The 22,653-nt window shown below is 38.4% G+C and overlaps 1 long non-coding RNA gene across 1 annotated transcript; it reads left to right on the top strand.

Moving 5' to 3' along the window:
- The first annotated feature begins 20,517 nt into the window (after positions 1-20,517).
- LOC147508799 (uncharacterized) lies at positions 20,518-22,625 on the top strand. Its single transcript, XR_015216444.1, has 4 exons — positions 20,518-20,827; positions 20,995-21,069; positions 22,039-22,156; positions 22,334-22,625. It is a non-coding gene; the product is annotated as an uncharacterized LOC147508799 (long non-coding RNA).
- The last annotated feature ends 28 nt before the right edge of the window (positions 22,626-22,653 follow it).

The following is a 22,653-nucleotide window of genomic DNA, read 5'->3' as shown; positions in this document are numbered from 1 at the left end:
ATTTTAACGTCTATCCAACAATCACTTCAGCAATTGGCGCAAGAAAAGAGTCAGAAAGGCGTGTTTCCCGCAAGCGGTTCCAAACCCTAAACCAAAGAAACCAGCCTTTGAACTCGACCAATGCCCTCGGTACAAGCACCACCAACCAAGGTGAGGTGCATGCAATCACTACTCTACGATCTGGAAAACTGCCGACAATCGATACATGATGCCGATAATCAACCAAAAGCGGGGAGGGTTCCAAGGAATCTATTTCTAATAATGAACCTACGGAAGATTCCCCTGATACAACAAAGTCAACACCTCCGAATGTAGGAAACAAGCAAGTAGACCCCTTTGCCAAATTCCGCCCTAAGGCACCGTTTCCAGCACGCTTAGCAAAGAATAAACCTGATGACAATTTTGCTGAAATTCGAGAGACTTTTCAAAATTTAACAATAAACTTACCTTTTCTCGATGCCTTAAAATTATTACCAAAACATGCAAAATTTCTGAAAGATATGTGCACCACAAAAAGAAGAACTAACGTTCCTCAACAAGCGTTCCTCACTGAACAATTTCCCTCCATTACAGAACACAATGGTATAGTAAAATACAAGGACCCTGGTAGACTAACGGTTCCATGCACCTTAGGTGACAAATACACGGCTACTGCTCTACTAGACCTAGGAGCTAGTGTGAACTTACTTCCATATTATTTATTTAAACAACTAGGTCTTCATGAACTTAAACCTACCACCATGACTCTACAATTAGCAGATCGTTCCATAAAGTATCCAAAAGGAATTGTGGAAAACGTCCTTGTAAAAGTCCAAGATTTCTTCTATCCTGTAGACTTTGTTATTTTGGATACAGAGGTTGCATGTGATTCCATTCCTATCATCTTAGGACGTCCGTTCCTTGCCACTGCTAATGCTCTTATTAATTGTCGAGATGGTTCCATGACCATGTCCTTCGGAAATCTTTCGGTCGAGGTGAATGTGTTCAAGTTGATGAAACAACTTCCAGAGCCTGACATTGATGGTGAGGTTAACAGGGTTGACAGCATTCCGCAAGAGTATTTTACAAACTCTTTTCCTGAAGATGAAGTGTACCGATTTCTTTCCTTTAGCGACTCTGAGTTTGAGGACGATGATTATACACAAGAAGTAAATGAGTTATTAGAGTCAGTACCATTATTTGACCCTACAACAGTGATGTCAAGTAACTTGGATGATCATCAATCTGTTTACTACATGGATGATGATCTTCCTCAAGAATCTTTAATACCCACTCCGCCCACCCCTGAATTAAAACCACTTCCTTCGGAATTAAAATATGTACTGCTTGATGCTGATGGTCGTCACCCAGTTATTATTTCTTCACAATTAACCGACGATCGGGAAGCTCGTTTAATTAATGTCATTCAACAACATCGCTCGCTATGGATGGTCCCTAGATGACATTAAAGGCATTGAACCTAATGTGTGCACCCATCGCGATATACACGGAAGAAAATGCAAAGACGCCGCGCGGAACCACAGCGGCCGCCTAAACCCTACCATGAAAGATGTGGTCCGGAGAGGAAGTGTTAAAATTACTAGATGGGTATTATTTACCCTATCTCGATAGTGTTTGGGTGAGTCCCGCATTAACGTAGTTCCAAAGAAATCGGCATTACAGGTTGTGCGAAATGATAAAGATGAATGCATTTCCGCCAGATCCCAAAGAAATGGCGAATATGCATTGACTATCGCGAAACTTAATGCCGCCACCGTAAAGATCACTTTCCACTTCCATTCATCGATCAGATGCTCGAACGTTTAGCCGGTCATGCCTATTACTGCTTTCTTGATGGTTATTCCGGTTATTTTCAGATAGTCATAGACCCTGCTGATCAAGAAAAGACAACGTTCACCTGTCCATTTGGTACATTTGCATATAGACGAATGCCTTTTGGCCTTTGCAATGCACCTGGTACTTTCCAACGCTGCATGCTTCATATTTTCAGTGATATGGTTGAACGGTTTATGGAGGTATTCATGGACGACTTCTCAATTTATGGAGATTCTTTCGATAGCTGTTTATCAAATCTTGAAAAAGTATTTACACGCCAGGAAGAGAAAACCTTGTTCTTAATTGGGAAAAATGTCATTTCATGGTTACTAAAGGAATAGTTTTAGGACATATCGTTTCAAAGGACGGAATCGAAGTCGACAAAGCTAAGATAGAAAAAATTGCTTCACTTCCTATACCAAAAACAGTTCGAGACATTTCAAGATTCTTAGGACACGCAGGTTTCTATAGGAGATTTATTCAAGATTTCTCAAAGGTTGCTAGACCTTTAACCAATCTCTCCGCTTAAAGATGCCGCTTTTGATTTCAGTTTTGATTTGCAAACAAGCCTTTGAGGTATTAAAACCGCGATTAACTACCGCTCCCATAATTCAACCACCGATTGGTCTAAACCTTTTGAATTAATGTGTGACGCTTTGTTTACTATGCTATTGAGCTGTACTAGGGCAACGCCGAGAGAAGATAAGCCGCTTGTCATTTACTATGCGAGTAAAACCCTTAATGAAGCTCAACGAAACTATACCACCACCGGAGAAAGAGTTTTCGCCGTTGTATATATCGTTAGATAAGTTTTCGTCCTTACCTAGTGGGTTCTCCAACTATTGTCTACATCGACCATACGCGGCACTTCGTTATCTATTAGCTTAAAAAGATGCAAAACAAAGGTTGATCCGATGGATTCTCCTTTTGCAAGAGTTTACTCTCGAAATTAGAGATAAAAAGGTAGGCTTAAAATGTGGTTGCAGACCATTTATCAAGACTTGTCGCTGATGTTGATAATCGATCATCGAACCTATCCGTGATTCCTTTCCGGATGAACACTTGTACTCTATTTTTTCGTCCCCTTGGTACGACATAGTAAATTACTTAGTTACCGAGGAAGTTCCTTTATCTTGGTCTCAGAATGACCGGAAAAAGTTTTTATCCATCGCGGAAATTCTATTTTGGGATGATCCCTACCTCTTCAAGTATTGTTCGGACTAACTAATCCGCCGTTGCATTCCCGACTGGGAACACAACGATGTGTTATCCTTCTGCCATGAACAATCTTGTGGTGGTCATTTTAGTGGTAAGAAAACTGCGGCCAAGGTTCTACAATGTGGTTTTTATTGGCCAACATTGTTTAGAGATGCACATGAGCATTGCAAAGCATGCAATCGCTGCCAGCAATTAGGTCGCATTACTCAACGTAATATGATGCCCTTAAATCCCATTCTAATTGTGGAAATCTTTGATGTATGGGGCATCGACTTCATGGGTCCATTTCCAAATTCTCATGGCTTCCTATACATACTTGTAGCAGTTGACTATGTGTCAAAATGGATTGAGGCATTGGCATGTCGCGGTTAACGATCATAAAACAGTCGTTTTGTTTGTAAAAGAAAATATTTTTCTCGATTTGGTGTTCCAAAAGCTATAATTAGTGACGGGGAAAACATTTCTGCAATAAAATTTTTGAATCATTAGTAAAGAAATATGGAGTCACGCACAAAGTGGCAACTCCGTATCATCCTCAAACCAGTGGTCAAGTAGAAGTCTCTAATCGAGAAATAAAATCCATTTTGGAAAAACTGTCAATCCTTCTAGGAAAGATCGGTCTCTACGATTATCCGATGCCTTGTGGGCATACGTAATGCGACTTTTAAGACACCTATAGGGATGTCTCCGTATCGCCTCGTTTTTTGGAAAACCTTTGTCATCTGCCGGTTGAACTTGAGCACCGTGCTCTATGGGCCATCAAAAGCCTCAATTATAACACTAACATGGCGGTAAAAAAGAAAATTGCAGTTAAATGAGCTTGAGGAAATTCGAGTGATGCCTATGATCTCTCAAATCCTATAAAGCCAACATGAAAAGAGTGCATGACAAGCACATATTGCGAAAAAAGAGTTCAAAATCGGTCAAAAAAGTTTTGATGTACAACTCAAGATTACACATTTTTCCGGAAAATTAAAAACTCGATGGTCCGGGTCCTTTCATCTGTCTCACTGCCCCCTTATGGGGCTATCTCTCGTGAAAAACGAAAATGATGGTAGCGAATTCCAAGTAAATGGCGCCGCTTTAAACATTATCATGAGTTGCTCTCCGGATGTCGAAGAGACTCTTCTCAATGATCTAGTCTACAATGCACTAATAGATTTATTTGGTGTACTTCTTTCCATGTATTTAAACAGGAAATGTATGCCATTAGGGTAGCCGGGCCCTCTTCTATTTTCTTTTCTAAAATTCCTTAGAGTGTGGTTGGTTGCAAGCCGGAACCTTAGTCCACTAAAACTCTACTTGAACCGAAAGTATAAATGTCTTCTCGATAATCGAGCAAACGCGTGCCTCCGTGAAAACAATGGGTACCAAAAATTTCAACTCCTTCTTTCTCCTCCCTTTTCTATTCTCTTCCTCGCGAACTCCAACTCATCATTTGGTCCAAATCTCACCCATCTCGAATTGGTAATGGTCGTAGTACTTTTGCTCGAAAAGCGGAGTTAAAAAGGATGGGGTGGTGTATGAACCGGCCAAACTCTTTTCGTCTGTGTCTTGATCTTTTATCCGAGATGAGCCGGTATAAGGTATATTATTGTCTGACACCAGCTCAACAGGATAAACTTCGTCGTCGTCCCGTTGCTCCCACAGGTTGGGATTCGTCTTGAGGATCTGACGTTAAAAGACTCACATTCGTCTTGAGGATCTGACGTTAAAAGACTCACATTCGTCTTGAGGATCTGACGTTAAAAGACTCACATTCGTCTTGAGGATCTGACGTTAAAAGACTCACATTCGTCTTGAGGATCTGACGTTAAAAGACTCAACATGTATATACACGTTTTGTTTTATTAGCACCCAGCATGGTGCCCAAAGAGAGTCGTGATATGCACCATCGGACATTTCATAGTTCGTACGGGCAATGGATTCCCCCAGGCCAACCCCGTTCAGTTTTCTATGTGACTGTTTCGGGGCGGTTTGAGGCTATACCATATGTACTAAGGGTAATATTATTATTAGACCATTGCACATTGGTCAAGGATGGTACCGTCCTAAACCCTAGGCCCCCAAAACATAAAGGATAAGCCACATCCTGTTTGGATTGGGTTCACCCTGAGCCGACATGAAAGTTGCCCGAAAGTTAATTTGTTTGTGATGTGTTGTTTTATTTGATTTTCGGTGTTGTTGACACGTTCTTCTCGACTTGTACATTTGTATATAAAGGATAAATAAATAAAAACCAAAGATTGTTAAAAAAAAAAAAAAAAAAAAAATTGAAATTTGAATGTGATTTTTCATATTCTAGTGGATGGAATTTTAATAATCGATCGTTCGATATCTCATCCGTTAAATTCGGAGTTGAAACGAATCGAATTTCCATGTTTGAAATTTTCGAACTTTTCGACATAAGAGGAATTTCTGTAATTCATTTGTACTTGGGCCAAAATTTTGACCCGACCTAAAACCCAAGATCCGGTATTAAAGCCCACGCCGGGGCACCCACACGGCCCACCCCCTCACTTCTTCTTCCACAAAAACGGATCTTGGTCCCTCACCATCCACTCAGGCTGCATACCAATAGAGAATTCGACTACAAGACGCTGGCCAAACTCCACCAACCTCAACCCCTTCCTCCAAAGACCACCTCCTCCACCTCCTCTTGCTATTTGCACCATCAAAATTTAAATTATACCGCTATGGCAAAGACGAAGACTAATTTAGGTCGAGAGAAATTTCACAAATCTCTATAATTAGGGATGTTTCACCCATTTTTGATGAGGAAATTGAAAGTAGAGAGTGGGAATATCTATTGCATCGAATCCCAGCTCAATATTCAAGAATTGGTGTTGAAATTTTATAATAATGGAGGTTTCCGGGTGACGAATTTTGGATTACGGGCGGATGGGATGGAACGTGAACTCACTGGAGTTGATTTCGAATACCGCAGATTCCGATTAACTCGATAGCCCGACTCGTTATTGTCGAGTATCCGACCACGAGGGATTTGATGTTTGACACGCTTCGGAGGGGAGTACAACACCGCTCGAATCGCGGTACCAAAGATTCGCCGACGTAACCAATTAGCCGTCACTCAATGGTTGGCGACAACGCCATTGGAACTTCAAAGACGCGTCGATGTGAACAAGACTTTCTTGCACTGCTGTGGATCCTACAGAGAGGAAGCACTTTTCGTATGGTCCACTTCCCGGGCCATATTCTTACGACCGCGTCAAATAGGTCAGCTCCTCTGTTGTGACTTGTTACTCAAATTTTATGCTTAACTTAGGGTTCCGTCGCTACTCCTTTCATTGAAACAAGGTCTTTCGAGAATTTTGGAATTTTTGAGACTTGTGTTTTTAGACCATTGGGACCTAGTAGCTAGAGATGACATTGAGCATGATAACGCATACCTCCTCCTCCGCCTTCACCACTGTGATGTTTTAATGAAGATACCATGTGCGAATCAATACTCCTATGGATGCCTTGAGGAACATGAATTCTAGTATGCAGGATGTTTCTTCACCAGAAGAGATGATTACTTCCTGAATGAATTCCAAAGAAGAAATGAGAAATCGCCAAGGCCAATTCCAGAGAATGATGATGGCTAATCAAGAAAGAATTCCAAGATCGGTTGCTTTCTGATCCTATAGGCCACATTCCCCAAAAATTCGGCTGAAGTTTCGTCGTGGGTCAAGACGAGAAAAACGGGTTCTTCTTTCGCTAACCCGAGGATTCCCAGTAGCTATTTATTTTCTTTGGTTTAGAAATGACTATGTCATTTATTTCCCTAATGCATCGCATTTTTATTTTTTTAGTGCTAAATTATTATATATCGGGTTGATTTCTCATAATTTTGTATCTCCGTGACGGGTTTAAATGAGAAATTATTTATGTTATGCTTAATATAGTACTTTCAAAAATATGAGTTTGCTCCTTGATTCATTGGGCCTACTCTCAAAGCCCAACGGTCAGAACCCAACGGACTGATCCAAACGGTCACATGCCCAACGGTCAGAAACCAAGTTATAAATACAACTCTCCTTTCCTCTTTCACTCATTCCCTTCTCTCAATCTTCATAACTTCTTCTTCACAAATTTTCAATTTCTTGACAATAATGAATAAACTAGAGCGATGGGAAAAGGAGCAATGAGAATGGGCTATCACATTAATCGTGATAACAGTGTTTATCATTATTCTCTTGTCACTCATGCATAACTTGATCCAGAACATCTAGATCTATGTAACCCCCCTTTTTTTTTTTTTTTTTTTTTTCATTTTGTATATTAGTATGGTGTGTTAAATAATTCCCACACATTTGTGCGGTTTACGATTAAATGGAGAAGTTCCAGTATTAATTAGTTGTGTATATTAGTTGTTGTTTTTTCCTCTCCTAATAAATATATATATATATATATATATATATATATATATATATATATATATATATATATATATAATAAAAAAAAAAAAAAAAAAAAAAAAAAAAAAAAAAAAATAATAATAATAAATAAATAAAAAAAAACCATAACAAAGAAAGGCCATCCAAAATTCACCAAAATCATTAATGGATACACATGGTGTTGAGAGAGAAAATCGCAAGACGCTTACAAGGTACACATAACACTTGTCACAGATGCATTTCGATTATTCTATCCATATTCTATTACCGAAGTTATGATCATCAATTCTGAAATTACGTGTAAGTTTAACTACCCCGTGAAACTTTCCTCCCGTATTTTCTAAACATTAAACAATCTCATTAATTATATTTGGATATCCGACATGACAAAGACTTATCGTGGATCCCCTATGATGCCTTTGTTCATAATCACATGGGTCATTAACTACACTTGGACTCAGATTGGCTATAGAATAAATCTTCTTTTTAAGCCATTCTTATTCATACAATTTTCACTATCCTTCCTCAATAATGGCTCAACCAAGAAAAAATAACGCAGAGAAAGACTACCTAAAATCTTTCAAGAGGGCCGGTTTTCTCCTTATTTTGACACTGAAAAATCATATCGCCGAGGGATGGACCTTTCTTCTATATCATTCAAAGCAGCCTAGTTATTCCCGAGAATTGGTTTTGATGTTCTACCAATTTAGCGGTTATGAAGATGGAAAATTCTACTTCAATGCCTATGGACAACGATTGAATTGAATAAGGAAATGATCTCCGACATACTTCAAATCCCACTAAAACCCAAGAGTCCCTTGTTCAAGAGTCATCATTCGATTCCGAAAAAAACTTTATCATGAGCTACCATCAGATCTCATGGCGACGTCGAACATACACATCACATGGTTCTTCAACGCTCTTTGAAACAGAATCAACGTGTTGTGCTCCATCGGTTGGGACATAATGTGGTAGGTACATCACACCAAACCGAAGTCACAAAGCCTCAACTTCACCTACTTTGGATTTTGCAAACTCAAAGAGATGATTTTTGTCCGATCCAACACCTCCGAACGTAATCACCAAGAAAACAAGAAGGTCGCCAGAGTTCTACCCACTTTGGTTACGCTTAGATTATGATTCGTTGGGGTTATCCAATAATATCTCCGAGACACCCTTCAAAGAGCATATATAAAGGTACTTCAAACAGATTACTCCGTTGGTTTTGGACCCCGGATACTCGATAGATGAGCGTAACACCTCAAGCTCAAATTCGACAATTTATTTGATGAAAATACCATGTGAATATTATTAATCCCATGGAAGGCATTAAACTTCTTCATCGTGGTTTGAGGGAACTACACGCCGTCGGAATATCATCATCACAACTCTTCAGATTTCCAAGATCGCCAAGCAACGATGATGTTGAACAGAGGAGATCTTGGAAAATCATTCTCAATTCTTGAAAAATCATGCTCTCCTAATGGAAAATCAAACTGTACTCTCTGCCCAAGGGGACATTCAGATGCAATTTCGGCCAACAAATAGATGACCTAAACAACCGTGCAAAATATGCATCTCCTAGATCAATATCGAGAATCCATGATATTACTAAGTCAATAAGTATATAATCATATATGTTATTACGCTTTTTCCGTCGTACTATGTATTTTATCTTATCTTTTTGTTTTATTTTGTATGAAATGCTTAGTAGGATTGTCATCATTTCCATTGTGACTAATATAATTTTAACATGTGCTCTGTGAGGGTCTATTTTCTTACATACTCATTTTTCCATCCAGGTTGCCGTACCTAGTTTATTACTTCATCCACTATGGCATCTTCATCAAACAAAGATCTTCATCATCCATGGTCCCTCCCAAAATCATTCCCCGAAAGCAATCCTTTCAGTCTATGATGGATTCCAATGCCTATGGCCATCTCTTCCATGATTACATCACAAACATTGGGTGGTCTTCCCTAATTCTTCAACCCGACCAAACTTATTCTCCTAGTTTAGCTGCATACTTTTATGCTAATATGGATGACACACCAAAGATTCAACCATGCGCATGGTTTCTACTTTTAGACGGATTCACAATCCGAAGTTGGTGACACACCTCATATCTTTTTCGAACAACAACTTGCTCTAACTTTGGACCTTCCATATCACTTAACCTCGCTGCATCTTGGCATTACATCTTTCATAATTCTTACCGTTCCTTTCAGTGGCAAAGCGTTTAGCGACTCTTATGGTGATGGTCTTGAGATCAAATGAGAAGGAGATGGCTATGTGCCATGGCTAACATCACCATTCCATTAGCAAGCATGACCATGAACATGGGGACCGCCATGTTATTTGTACTCCCTAAACATTATGGGAGATTGGCATTTTTCTAATCGCCAATGAGGTCGCCATGCGTTGTATTGATTGCACTAGCTCGTGGTCATGCATTATTTAACATTTTAGGTCAGGTTGTCTCCAGCCTGAAACGAGCTCGCGACTTTTCGGGATAAGTATATACTTTTACTACCACCGCTTGCTATTTAATCATGAAGACACATTTCCCACGCTTTGCAGCTACTTTTCATGATCGGGTCAAGGTGGATTCCATGTGCCCAAAGAAACGTAATCATTCGCCATTAAGGTTTCGCAATGGAAGCGCCCCGCCGATACCGAGGCATGTTCGATGTTACCCAAAGGACTAAAAAGATGACAACCAATTTGAGAGAATCGGAGACAAAGAATGGGCAGAAATTTGGCGTGACTATTATCTATTGGCGATGCTAAGGAAATGCATTTCCTTAAAGAGGACGCCGACCTTTCATCGCCCCTATTTGGATGGTAAACTTGAGTTTGCCATTGTACATATATCTAGCTAAACCTTCGTTTGGTGTGCTATTGTTTTTCATGTTTTCAGATGTCCGTGGTTTATTATATCGGTGCTATGTTTAGTGTGCTGCTATGAACATTTTCTTGTTGTTTTCTGAATAATATATTATGATCTCCAACCTCTCTGTTCCAACAATCTAGCCCTAATTTTGCTCACGGTTCTCAGGTACTTTCTCTCTTTAATTATTGATCCTTCGAGGACTAAGCATCATTCTGTTTGGGGGTGTTTTAAACCTATAGCAAGAATTAGGCATCTTGTAGCCTATATATAGTTTTTATTTTCATATTAATAATTGTACTTAGTGACAAAGTCTTGTTTCCTTTTCAATGATGAAAATTGTCTAGAAATCTCACATTAGTATCCGAATTAGGATTTGTTTTTAAGAAATTTTAGATAATACGTGCATTTAATATTTTATACATCTTTTCATGAATATTTCATGTAATTGAGTATCATTGATTGTACATAGCAAGTAAGTTTTCGAAACAACGGTTAGTTACTTAAACTATAAACCCCGTGGAGAATCTAACCAAAAGCCTTGATATGAGTGATTTTGTGTGTGATGACACGAGAGGAGTAGTTTTTCCGATTAGAGGAAATTACGATCTACTTACTTGATCACCACCCAACCCTAGGCGAGAATTTAGGCCTTCTTTGGATCGACATAGCTAAAAATTCTTACCTGTTACAAATTTTACCGCTAGTCACTCCATCGAAACCGTTTCATCAAACCTTTCACTTTCACCAAAAATTCCTTACCCATTTATTAAACCAAATAAAAGAACCTACCTAAGTGATGAGTATGAGAAATAGGATGAAATGTGGAAAGAATAAAGAGAAAGACTTGTCCCAAATATAAAGTAGGTTATTTGCTTCAAGAAAAGGAAAATAGAATCATGTTCTTAAGCTTTTAAAAAAAAAAAAAAAAAAAAAAAAAAAAAAAAAAAAAAAAAAAATCTCTTTTAGTATCCGTGAGGCTTAAGAACAAGGTTGGAAAAACTCGGTTAGAAGAAGGAAAGGAAACAAGGATTTCTCTAGTGTAAATATATGAAGACCCTATTCTCTCATACTCGTAGAATTTTGATTATCCATTTCCATTTTTTGTACACTATCACCTAAGCCCCACAATACCTAATAAAGACCTCTAGCTCAATTAGGAGTAGGTGGGTGTGATAATAAGTAGTAGACGGATTGATCGACATCGGCTCCTCCGACTCATTGAGATGTAAGGAAACGTGTGCCCACCGCATTAATCGGAGTTAACAAAACCCGAGTGGGAAAATTTTGAGTGAATATGTGTTTCAACACATACCGTGGAGAACCCATTTAGGTATGCTCTCCAAGGATCCGTAAACAACCCTCGCTAGTATATTTCAATGAAAAGTTCACCGCATGAATAATCATATGTAGATGTTTTAATTATTGAATACATATTAACTTGAGTTTCAAAGAAATAAATCCTCGTTCCCCGCTAAGGAGATGTATGGATATCCGAGATTAATTTAGGAAACAAGTTTTCACACCGAAGTCGCCAGAAGTATAAATGAAGTTTGTGAGTATCTTTTCTCGAAAACTCTCACGAGGTTATAACTCGGCCCACTAGGGAATTCCTAGTGGTTTAAGGCCTTGTTGCATATGGTCAATGCAATCACACTCGCAAAACGAGAATTAGTTTAGGACTACACATTTTGGCCACTTATCTATTTTAGTGTCTCTTCTTTGCTTCGAGGACAAGCAAAGTTTTGGGGGTAATGTGATAAGCACCCAAAAGTGTATTATGAACCCCATTGAGACCTATAAATTTGGTTCATTATGTGTTTAATAATCATGAAATAAATATGTTTTCACACTTTTGCGTGTATTTGCAAGAAACATGGAAATATTGGTTAAACCCCGCAATAAAGCACGAGGAACGGCGTATATATAAATTCTTCCAAATCCACGTAGAAGCATCAAACTTCCAAAGCTCCTACCGCTCGAACCGGGACTCGAATCGCGACAAGAAGAGAGCTGCTCGCAGACAATCGTATGATGAACTCTACGCGATAGGCGGAAGTTGTAAACTGCCCAAAATACCGGATCGCCATCGATCGCATTATGGACCCACTATGGGGCCACAAGATTGGATGAGTCATCAATCATGGAGCATGTCAAGACAAAGATAACAAATTATTGGTGCAAAGTTGACACCTTGCATGTAATAAATTAGATTAGGTGTTAATAGTGAAAAAAAAGGCAAGGTGTCACTTTGTTTTAATGTGGTAGATAAAATGAATCAATGTGGTTTGATAATTCACGCGTGGGAGGAAATGAGATTTCTCTCAAATGGAGAAGAAATTAGACAAATGTGGGGACACTCCAATTACTCCCTTGACTTATTTTCCTCACATGACATTATTATTTTAGTTCCTTAGTGAAAATGAGAAGTAAGTTTTAGTTTTGATATTAAAAAGCTTGTAATAGTTTTAATGGAGGAACACTTGTTCTTCTAAGAAATAATAGAAGTGAAGTTTGGTTGTGGATTTTTTTTTTTTTTTTTCTCTCTCTCTCTCTTTCTCTTTTGAGTTTTTATTAGTTCATAAGTCCTTGTCCCAAGGATCATGAGCTAACTTCCCTTTGGGGAGTTAATCCAACTCATGTGAGGGAAAAACATTGGTTGTGAGTTTGGTAGGTTTTAGGATGAACAACTAACACTACATCCTATCCCAAAATGATAGTTGGTGTAGTGTCTAGTTAGGAATCAAACAATGAGCTTAGAGATAAGTCATTGTTTGGTTTCACTTGCTAGCATGTATGAGCTCTTAAGTGAGCCATGCATGCTAGGGATCAATTCTATTTTTCCATTAGGGACTTGTCTATGAGTCTAGGAAGAATCAAAAACCTTTTCAAATAAATAACTAATGATAGTTTCACATGAGGAGGATTAACTCTCCACCTTTCTTTTTAGTAATTTGTATTTTGTTTAAGTGCATGATTTCAAACTTAAATGTTTTGCTTTAATGTTTGTTAGGAAGAAACCTAGTATTATAACCTTACTCCTTAGTTCCCTTATTGTAACATCCAATTTGTAGTTGTTCTATACTTTAGGTAGTTCGAATCCTTATTCTAACTCTACTCAACGAAGATCGTGAGTAAGGTACTTTGAGTGCTTTTTCACCAATTTAGAGAGTTCAAAACTCTAAGTAGTGTCCAAGCATATATCAGTGACCATCTTTCCCTTCAACTCGCTCAACTCATTAGCCGCCATCGTCCTCTCCAAAGTTAATGAAATGACATGCGCTTTCAGAACGTCCAACTCTTTCTTCTCAGACTCCTGCACCTCCCGAATACTAGCCAGCTTGTATTTCAATGCTTCAACCTCACCTTTCTCTATCTCATCAAATTGAGCAGCCGTCTTTAACTTATGGTAACCAGCTATAAGTTACACCAATAAGATTGTATCACCACATAGTTACACACTGAAACACAGGAGTACACTAAAGTGCTATATCAATCAAACAAAGACAAGTGTAGCACTTACCAAACAGTGAGTCAGGTCGAACTCCCTCAGATTCTCTACCAGGTCCTTAGAATCAAGGTCCTAGCCTCCTGTCTCCATCCAGCGTCATCCCCTCCAACAAACAGGCCGGTATAGGTGCAGACTTGTAACTGCAGTCCGACCTCTTAACAAGCCATTTCTTCCTGGTACCCTCATCTACATACACCAGGTTGCGTTCTAGGTCGTTTTTACCCTTAATAGGAAGACCCTTACCAACCTCCCTACCAACTAGTTTCTCCTTCCCCTTACCACCAGTAGTGTCCCCAACAGATGCAGGGTGCCCAATCTCAGTCCCCCCAAAACCATGCACACTGAAGTCGATCTGTGCTCTTGACCTAGACAATCAAGCTGCCTTTCCACCAGTTCAATCACCACCACCAGAATTAGAACTGGTCCCAAGAACATGATCAGCCGCCTTAGCAACCTTCACAGCCCTCATGTTAGACCCATCGATCTTCCTCGTTAGCGATTTGTTGCGATCACGAGGAACGAACGAGATGCCCTCCACTTTGACTGGGCAACCCTCCCCCTGGGACAGCCTCATACCGTCCCTGATAAACATAAAAAATGAATAGTTTACCTACGAAATGAACGATGAAACTCAAAACGTAAGTAAACTAAAACTTATTACAAGTCTATATTTATCAAAGTTTCTACTCTCTTTCTATTGAACAGATATAGTGGAGTAGGAAGTTCGTTCCACTCCTAATTCTTTAGCATGTGATGTTTTCTAGTTAACTAATCGGTCTTAAGTCAATGAGAGTTTTACGAGGGGGAATTATACTACGATGCAACTACCCACAAGATACAAACTATAATTGATTCAACTACGGAAATACTACGTTGATTCTATAATAAGAAATTAGGGGGGATTGATTCCACCTTAACTCAACTTAACTCACTAACTAATTTAATCGTTAAAGAATCCGAAATGAACTGCTACAGAACAATTGGTTCTTCCTAATCCCTAATTACACATGACATTTCTACCAATTCATAACTAGCATGTGAACGATTAAACCCATTCTCATGGCTAATTAATCGCGTTTCTAGAGTGGAATAGAAATTACGACGACTTCTACGATAATCGAATCAAGCTTTCATCAAGGCTTCTCACCCCCTCTAATGGAGGTTTAGCCGAGAATCATTCATAATCATTTCCATATGAATCTAAACTAAACATAATATCAAGATTCGAAATTTACTAATCTAAATTAAACAATAATTAAAATCTAATTAACAACTAATAAATAGTAACCAACAATAATTAAAACTAGATCTAATAGATTGAAATAACAAAAATCGAAATGACAAGAATAATAACTATTTTATTTATCTAATGAATGATATTCAATGATTCAAGAAATTAATCTAAAACAAGAAATGAATTTCTAAAACTAAGTTCTAAAACTCATTAATGGAGGCTAACTAATCTAATTCTAATCTAGGTCTAACTATCTACCATTAACAAAGAGCTAAGCTTTTGTTTTTATACTTTCAGATCCAAAAATCGTTCATGGGCTTGGAGCCATATTTTGGGCCAAAGAATCAGGCCCAAAACCCAATTTCTTTAGTCCAAAATGGGCTATTCAGCTGTAGTTGGCTTCGACAGATGTTTCGTCCACTTCTGCTCTTCTGATTGGGTCAAGGCTTGGACCATTGGAAATCTCTTTTCGAGCCGGTCGTTTTGACATAAGGTAGGCCCAATTCCGAGGTGTGAGTCCAAAGATATGGTCTTCGGAAGTTCTGCTGACTTTGTGTGTTGTTTCTGCCCGCGTTGACGTTGACTTTTCAGCTTTGACCGGGCTTTAGAAAGGCTTTGTCTTCTTGAATCTTGGCCTTTAATCACAGAACTCCTTAGCAACCAACCATTGCTCCTTTATCTAGCTAAAGTGGCACATTTCTGCACATAATGGACTTTGAAGCCTGAAATGCATAAAAACACGTAATCAGTATTAACTCTTACTTATTATTCACATAATTGGTCTAAAAGTATGATTATTAAGGGGTTAAAACTACAGTTTTGGGCTCTTATCAGTCCCCCATCAGGTCGCCTCAACGATTCCTCTCCAGAACCCGACCTCTCACCTCGACTCCTGTTCCTTTCTTCCCTGGTGACAAGACCACTGTTTCCCTTATCCATTATAGATTCAGTTGAAGATTCACGATCAGCCCGAGCATGCGCTCTTTTCTTCTGACTCTTCCTCTTCGCCTTGATCTCACGTCCTCCCCTTTCAACAAAGTAGTGAACTACTTCAGAAAGTATCTCTTGCTTCTTAGAACGGCTAAGACAGGCGAACTTCTCAATCACTCCACGCGTCCTACCCCTTGAGATAGCGACCTCTGTAAAAACATCAAAGAGATTAATCAAATTCAAAACCAACTACCAAAACATATGAGCAACAGAAAACAACACAGAGATACATACCAGCAAAATTGCAAACCCTAGTATTCAATCTAAACCCACTAACACAATAATTTCCAATCAACAACAACGCCCTTCTCTCGTTGCTTACACCATCCAGAACGCTCGACTTTCTCATTAGTGTCTGCAAGCTAAAATTATTAGCACGAGATCGCTTCACAACAAAGTGCTCAATAACATCAGTGACCTCTATGTGGTATTCCCCACTCTCATTCGGCATGTCAAAAACTCTAAGTAAATGTCAAGTATTACCGACGAACTGGCAGAGCGCTTTCCCACAGGAATTCAAAAATTCACATGTAAGTTTTGAGAACGGTATCCTCATACCAGCTCACAACTGCCCCTCACATATAACGACCCCGTAACCCAGCAGAACGAGCGCATTGCTAAAAACGTCTGCATCCTCCCCCAATTCGTGTATTTCCAGGTCGCTAACTGTTATACCATAAGCTTCCCTTAAATCTAAAAAGCTTTTAACAACATACTTATCTACGATTCTAAGGGGCAACCCACTTGAAACAAAAACCTTTTCACGACTAGAACTACTCGCTACAACAATTACATAATCAGATTTTACCACCTCATCCTCACTTTCAAACCCTAACGACTCCTCTATTACTTCGTTAGAATGAGTGTCATCTGAGTCAGACATGTTTCACTTTCTCTCTCTCTCTTTTCTTACAACATAATGACCTAAACAAGACTACAAACAAGAACCTTTAAAGAAAGAAAAGAAAATGAAAATGGCAGAAAGACTAACCTGGATACTCTAAACCTTTTGCAAGTTCTGAAAAATGACAAAATGGTGGCTCTCCAGTTCTCTAGATGCGGTTTTGTTCAAGAAAAAACCCTTTAGTTCCCAAGGCACGTCATGATTACACTAAAACAATAGACTGACACGTACCCTTATGTAGCATATTTTCAAATTCCACAAAATGAGGCGGTTGCTATTTCTATCCATAGTTGTTCGCATCCTCACATGTGCTAAAACACGTGCTATCGTTCTCTCTCAAAAGGTCGCTATCCTGCAAAAAAGTGACCTACTGAGATGGGGCTGTGTGAGGGAGTAATATTCACATCCAATGAATATCACACATGTGTCCATCATATACAGCACTACCGACCGACCTAATATCATCGTCCTCCGGGCTCACTCTATAGTGACTCGACTCAGGCAAGCGACCTATGCAACTCGTACTTAAAGCGATATCACCACTAACCGACCTAATGTACTTGTCCTGCGAGCTCACTTCAAAGTGACTCGAGTATGACTTTATGACTGACATTAAGACCGAAGCTTCAGGTGCGCATCACAGTAAATGTCCATAACTCGCCATCATGGCAGGCGAGTGACCTGAAGACCTGGATCTGACCTGACGCAGGAGTGCAAGAGGTGCGGACACCTTGCCTATATAACAAGGATGATGAACTACGTCTGGCCTGATTCAAGTCTCCCCCCAGCAGAGAGAACTTGATACGTAGGCAGTTCGTCCAAACAAACTCGGTCAAACTCAATCAATCAACCCTTATTCCCCCAAATTGCCTACACCAGTAAGGTTAAACAAAATCCAACCTTTACAGCGATTATGCCTAGTAATCGAAATTATTCGGGGATTAATCAGGAACTTAACGAGTGATTATATATCCCATTATCCCGAATACAATATTTTCCCTCCCACAACACATGCCGCATATAACACTAACACTATAAATTGCTTCTGTAAGTGTGTGTGTGTGTTTTTTTAAAGATTGTATATGTTTCCTTGCCTTTCAATGTTTATCTTCCTTAGTGTTGGTATGTGTTCTAAACTTGTAGCTGTAAACCTGCAATACTCATTGTCGGTCCTCACTTCGGCTCCTCTCATGCCCACTACAGTGTAGTATTCTAGTCAGTTTCAAGACTAACATGACCAACGAGGTATTACTAGATATTCAAGAGAGCAAAAAACTTGAACCCTTGTTGCTTTGTGACTGTATAGGTCATACATGTTAAGTGTAATGCCCCGTGGTATACTAATTAAAAAGGCGCCTATCCCGTGGGGAGAGGTTGTGTTAGGTATCTGGAAAGGCGCCTAGCGCATGGGGTGACGGTTGCGCCAAATATACATTCTACCATCTAGGAAGTTGTTTGAGATATGGGGTTTAAGTAATTGATCCGCTAAATCCTATCGTCGAGGCCTTTTGAGAATGTTTGGCCGTGGGAACTTTGTAGTTAAGCGTGTTTCGGTGGGAGTAATTCAAAGATGGGTGACCTGTCCAGAGTTAAAACCTCATACTGTTGGATGTCCGCAGTGACTAAGAAGGGATAATATCGACGTGGTAGGATGTAGCGGATCGTTACATTAAGTTCAACGATAATTGTCAATAGGTCTAAATATGCAGGAAGAAAAAGTGAACAGATGTCATGGTGCCCAAAGTTCAAATAAGTTGCAGGCCGGTAAATGGTAAAACCTTTGGATGATGATACTAAAGATCTGGGAGTCAAACCTTGCCAACCTCAAAGAGTTACTGATCTCATTTAAATACAAGTTTGCCAATAAATAAAAAAATAGTTTAAATCAGTTTCAATAAAAACCCTAATCCATGAGCTCTCAGAGACTACTATTCATTACCTTTGAGATGATGCCTTGCCCAGATATCTACTACATACACATTAGCCATGGTTGGTCAATTGTTATAAACCACTATTTCCCTAAGGGCATCTCCAATGGAGGGTGTAAATTGTTTAAAGTATAAAATTTACACTCTAAATGTCAAAAACATGTTTCCAATTGGGGGTAAATCCCAGGTGATAAGCTAATAGCTAATAGAGGGGGTGAGGAATTTCCCATCCGACTATTAGTTAATAAACATCTCGGGCGTCACTTGAAGTGACGTCCCAATTAAAAAGAAATTCGGACGTCACTTAAACTCACGTCTATTTTATTTATTTTTAGAATTGTAACGTTTGCGACGGGTAAAGACTGTCATTTATTGGTTGGCCCAGTTTTAATAAACTACGGACGTTACTTAAAGTGACGTGCGTTTTATTTTTATTTTGGTTAAACCCCTTGCAACGGACTTTGACCATCGGGTTTTCTCAGTTTTTTAATTTTACAAACTCTTAAACTTTGTTGCATTGGATACCATTTTGGATATGAAAACTATTAATGTGTAAGAGGGGCCATAAAATCCTAGTGGCACCTATGTGGCACTTATGTGGAGGTGTATATATACACTCTCCATTGGAGATGCCCTAACAGTGGCTTTTAGTCATTTGCCATGGTACAAAATACTTTTTTAGTTTTGGAACAAGAAAATACCATTGATTCGTAAAACAGTGGTATATAATACGACATACACTACAGTACTATCAAATATAGCCTAATTTAGTTTTTGGTATGCGTATATTCCACTGTTTCTTAGAAAATGGTGGCTTATATTTTCCCAAAATTACAACTACTGTGAGTCCGTGACCAAAGCAGTTCTCGAAAAAATAGGAGAAAAAGATGAAAAAACACAAAAAGAAAAAAAGGGGAAAACCCAACTTCTCATCTCCCACTTCTCCCAGGAGCTGCAATTGTTTCCGTTAGAAGAAATCATGAAACTTAGGCAGTTGCTCTCAAAATCAAAGCACCACCACCTCCCCCAGCACACCCACCGCGTAATATCAACGGCCCAGCAGCAAAACTTCTTGACTCATTGTGGCGTGGACCAATTGATCTTGTAATAGTTATTAGTCATTTCATCACTAAGCTCAGCTAATCAGTTATGAATAATTGCATTTTCTTCAAGTTCTAAAAGGTATTGAACCTGTTACAATTTTCTTTCAATAATTGTTGCAATTTGCAATTTTGTTTTTGCAACTTTAATAAATTTTCTTTTCAATGTCCTAATATATATTTGGACTCCAAAATTTTGGGTATTTTAGTCCAAAAATTAAAATCAGGCATTGTAATATATTCATAAGTTTTCCCTCGCCATTGTTCTTTACCTGTTTTTCAATTATATATTTAGGAATTTGTTGAATGGTCTAAAATAATAATCGGTTGCTGATTGATGTGTTCCTGATTCATGCATTACATTATTTTTTCTTGTTTAATCAATTAGGGGTTGTTAGGAAAGTCACCCATAGTTTCCTTTTATTTGATTCACCTATAATTTGTGACCATTAACCTCGTGCCACTAGCCAAAAGACACAAAAATTGTGGAAAAGCTAAATTGTGCATGCTTGGGTTACCCTTTGACATGGATCTTAGTGTTTGTTGTAATGTCTAAGGGACTTGGTTATCTGATCATTATGATGAGTTATTTTGGTTATCTCGTTGGTCTTTATTTCTGAATATTTACTTGGGAGTAATGACTCAGATTATTTATTGGGTCGTTGATCTTGATTATTGAATGAAGTTCATTGAATTGCATAGTCGTATTACAATTTGGAACTATTATCAAGTTCGTGCACTATCAAGTCCGTGCATTGTAAAGCAAGACAATCCCTTGTTCTGCATGTATAGGAGTATTGGGAAGAGCCTTTGTAAATTTTTCTTTCTTATTACAGGTGCATTTTTATCTATCTTTTATTTTAAAATGGCTTTTTATATTGGTGATGCTTTGATGGTAATATAGTTTAAGCACTAAACCATCGAATTGAAGTATGGACTGTAGTTTGTTTGGACATGTTAAGATCCTTCCTAGGTATGCTAATGCGTGTTCGTTAGAGTGTAGAAGTGATTATAGGTTTGGACATGGTAACACCCATTTCTTGTTATGCAAAGAAACAAAGCAACATAAAGATTTCAGGTAAGAGTTTCCAAACCAAATTTCAAGGTTATACTCTTGTTACTTGAGTGAATATATAAGTATCTTTAAACCATGAGCAAGGCTATCCACTATTAGTTTGATACAGGTGAACAATATGATACATACATGCATATATACTTTATGGTAATTCCATCTAGTTTAATATTTCGTTGGTCTAATAATGGTCTCCTGTACATCACCTTGTGGATCTGTCGTTACACTAGTTTTCTTATAGCTAGTAATGACTGTTAGTTGCTAGTGTGTTTTGGACTAGAACTTTGGTTCATTGGCCGGTCAATTAGGTGGCAGTAGAAGGTCCATGGTTGTACTCTAGTTGATATGGGTGTTTGGTTCATAGTTATCTTTTCATTCGAATATTATGGCTGCGTTGTTGAGATATAATAATGTAGTCTAGTGATGCATACCGAAATTCAGTTGCCACAGTTAAATTAATGTTTAGAAAGGGCAAGGGTGAACAATGTGAGTCTGCAAAGTGTTCGACTCTCCAAATCTGCTAGAGTCCAAAGCTATATCTGCAGACCTGCATGATTCATCCTAAAATTCATATGCTCGTCATCATGTGTATGTGACCTAATTTCTGAAATAGAAACTTGAGAAGTTGCTATGTGAAATGAAGTCAGAGAATTTGATACAATTAGAGTTTAGTTCATTTAGTTAATTTTATTCATGTTATTTGAGTATTTGAAGGCTTATGTTAAATTATGCTTTGCTGAAATTGGAGTTATACAGTTTGTTATATATCGTAAGGGAGTTCTCTTGTTTGGATGAATTATATATTTTAACTTATGAAGGTGTTTGGTGCTGAAATAATGATAGTACTATTTAAGTTCACTACTGATATGTTTTCATATGTCCCCTTATAAATTTCTTGCTGATACATGTATGTAGGATTGGTTTGATGAAATTATCATTGATGTTATGTATAATATAGTTTCAAGTACCTGGTAGGACTGCGCCGAGGCTTTGGCTATGATACAGAAATGTCAAGTCTAGATATATGAACCAAAATGTGGCTTGGTTTCAAGTGTTTCTCCTTTATGCTTGGGAAATGGATTCTCAAGGACTGGTAAGTGGTTACTCTTTTACAATTTATTCATTAACACAAAAGGTTATGATTTTTAGTGTTACTATCACTGCAATGAATTACGCTTATTGTTATTAAGTAATGAACCATTCGATAAGGCGTTGACCATGATTTTCTTAAATCATACTTGAAACTAGTTGTTTGACTTGAAATTTTTAGGTTCAAGCCGGCCATGGTGTCTTAGCGCTGTTTGGACCACTTCTAGTTAAGGTTTGGGGTTTTATCATACCATTTGCATATTGTTGCAAGTTGAACACTCGATCACAAGGTATTATAAGGCTTCGCACGAAGGATCTAGGTGTTGTCAAAGTCTTTTGATGTATAGATGAAACAAATAAATATATTACTCTTTTGATGTTTTAGATGGAACAAGTAGATTTGGATGGTTCTTTCTTTATTCTTTATTGAATCAAAATAGTAATTAACAATGCATTGTTGCTTGTTAGATGTCTATTACTTTTTTGTTAGTTTCAAGACTA

This window comes from Coptis chinensis, chromosome 3 (assembly GCF_015680905.1).
Source record: "Coptis chinensis isolate HL-2020 chromosome 3, ASM1568090v1, whole genome shotgun sequence".
Lineage (NCBI taxonomy): Eukaryota > Viridiplantae > Streptophyta > Magnoliopsida > Ranunculales > Ranunculaceae > Coptis > Coptis chinensis.
This window is presented reverse-complemented; position numbering and strand designations above follow the sequence as displayed.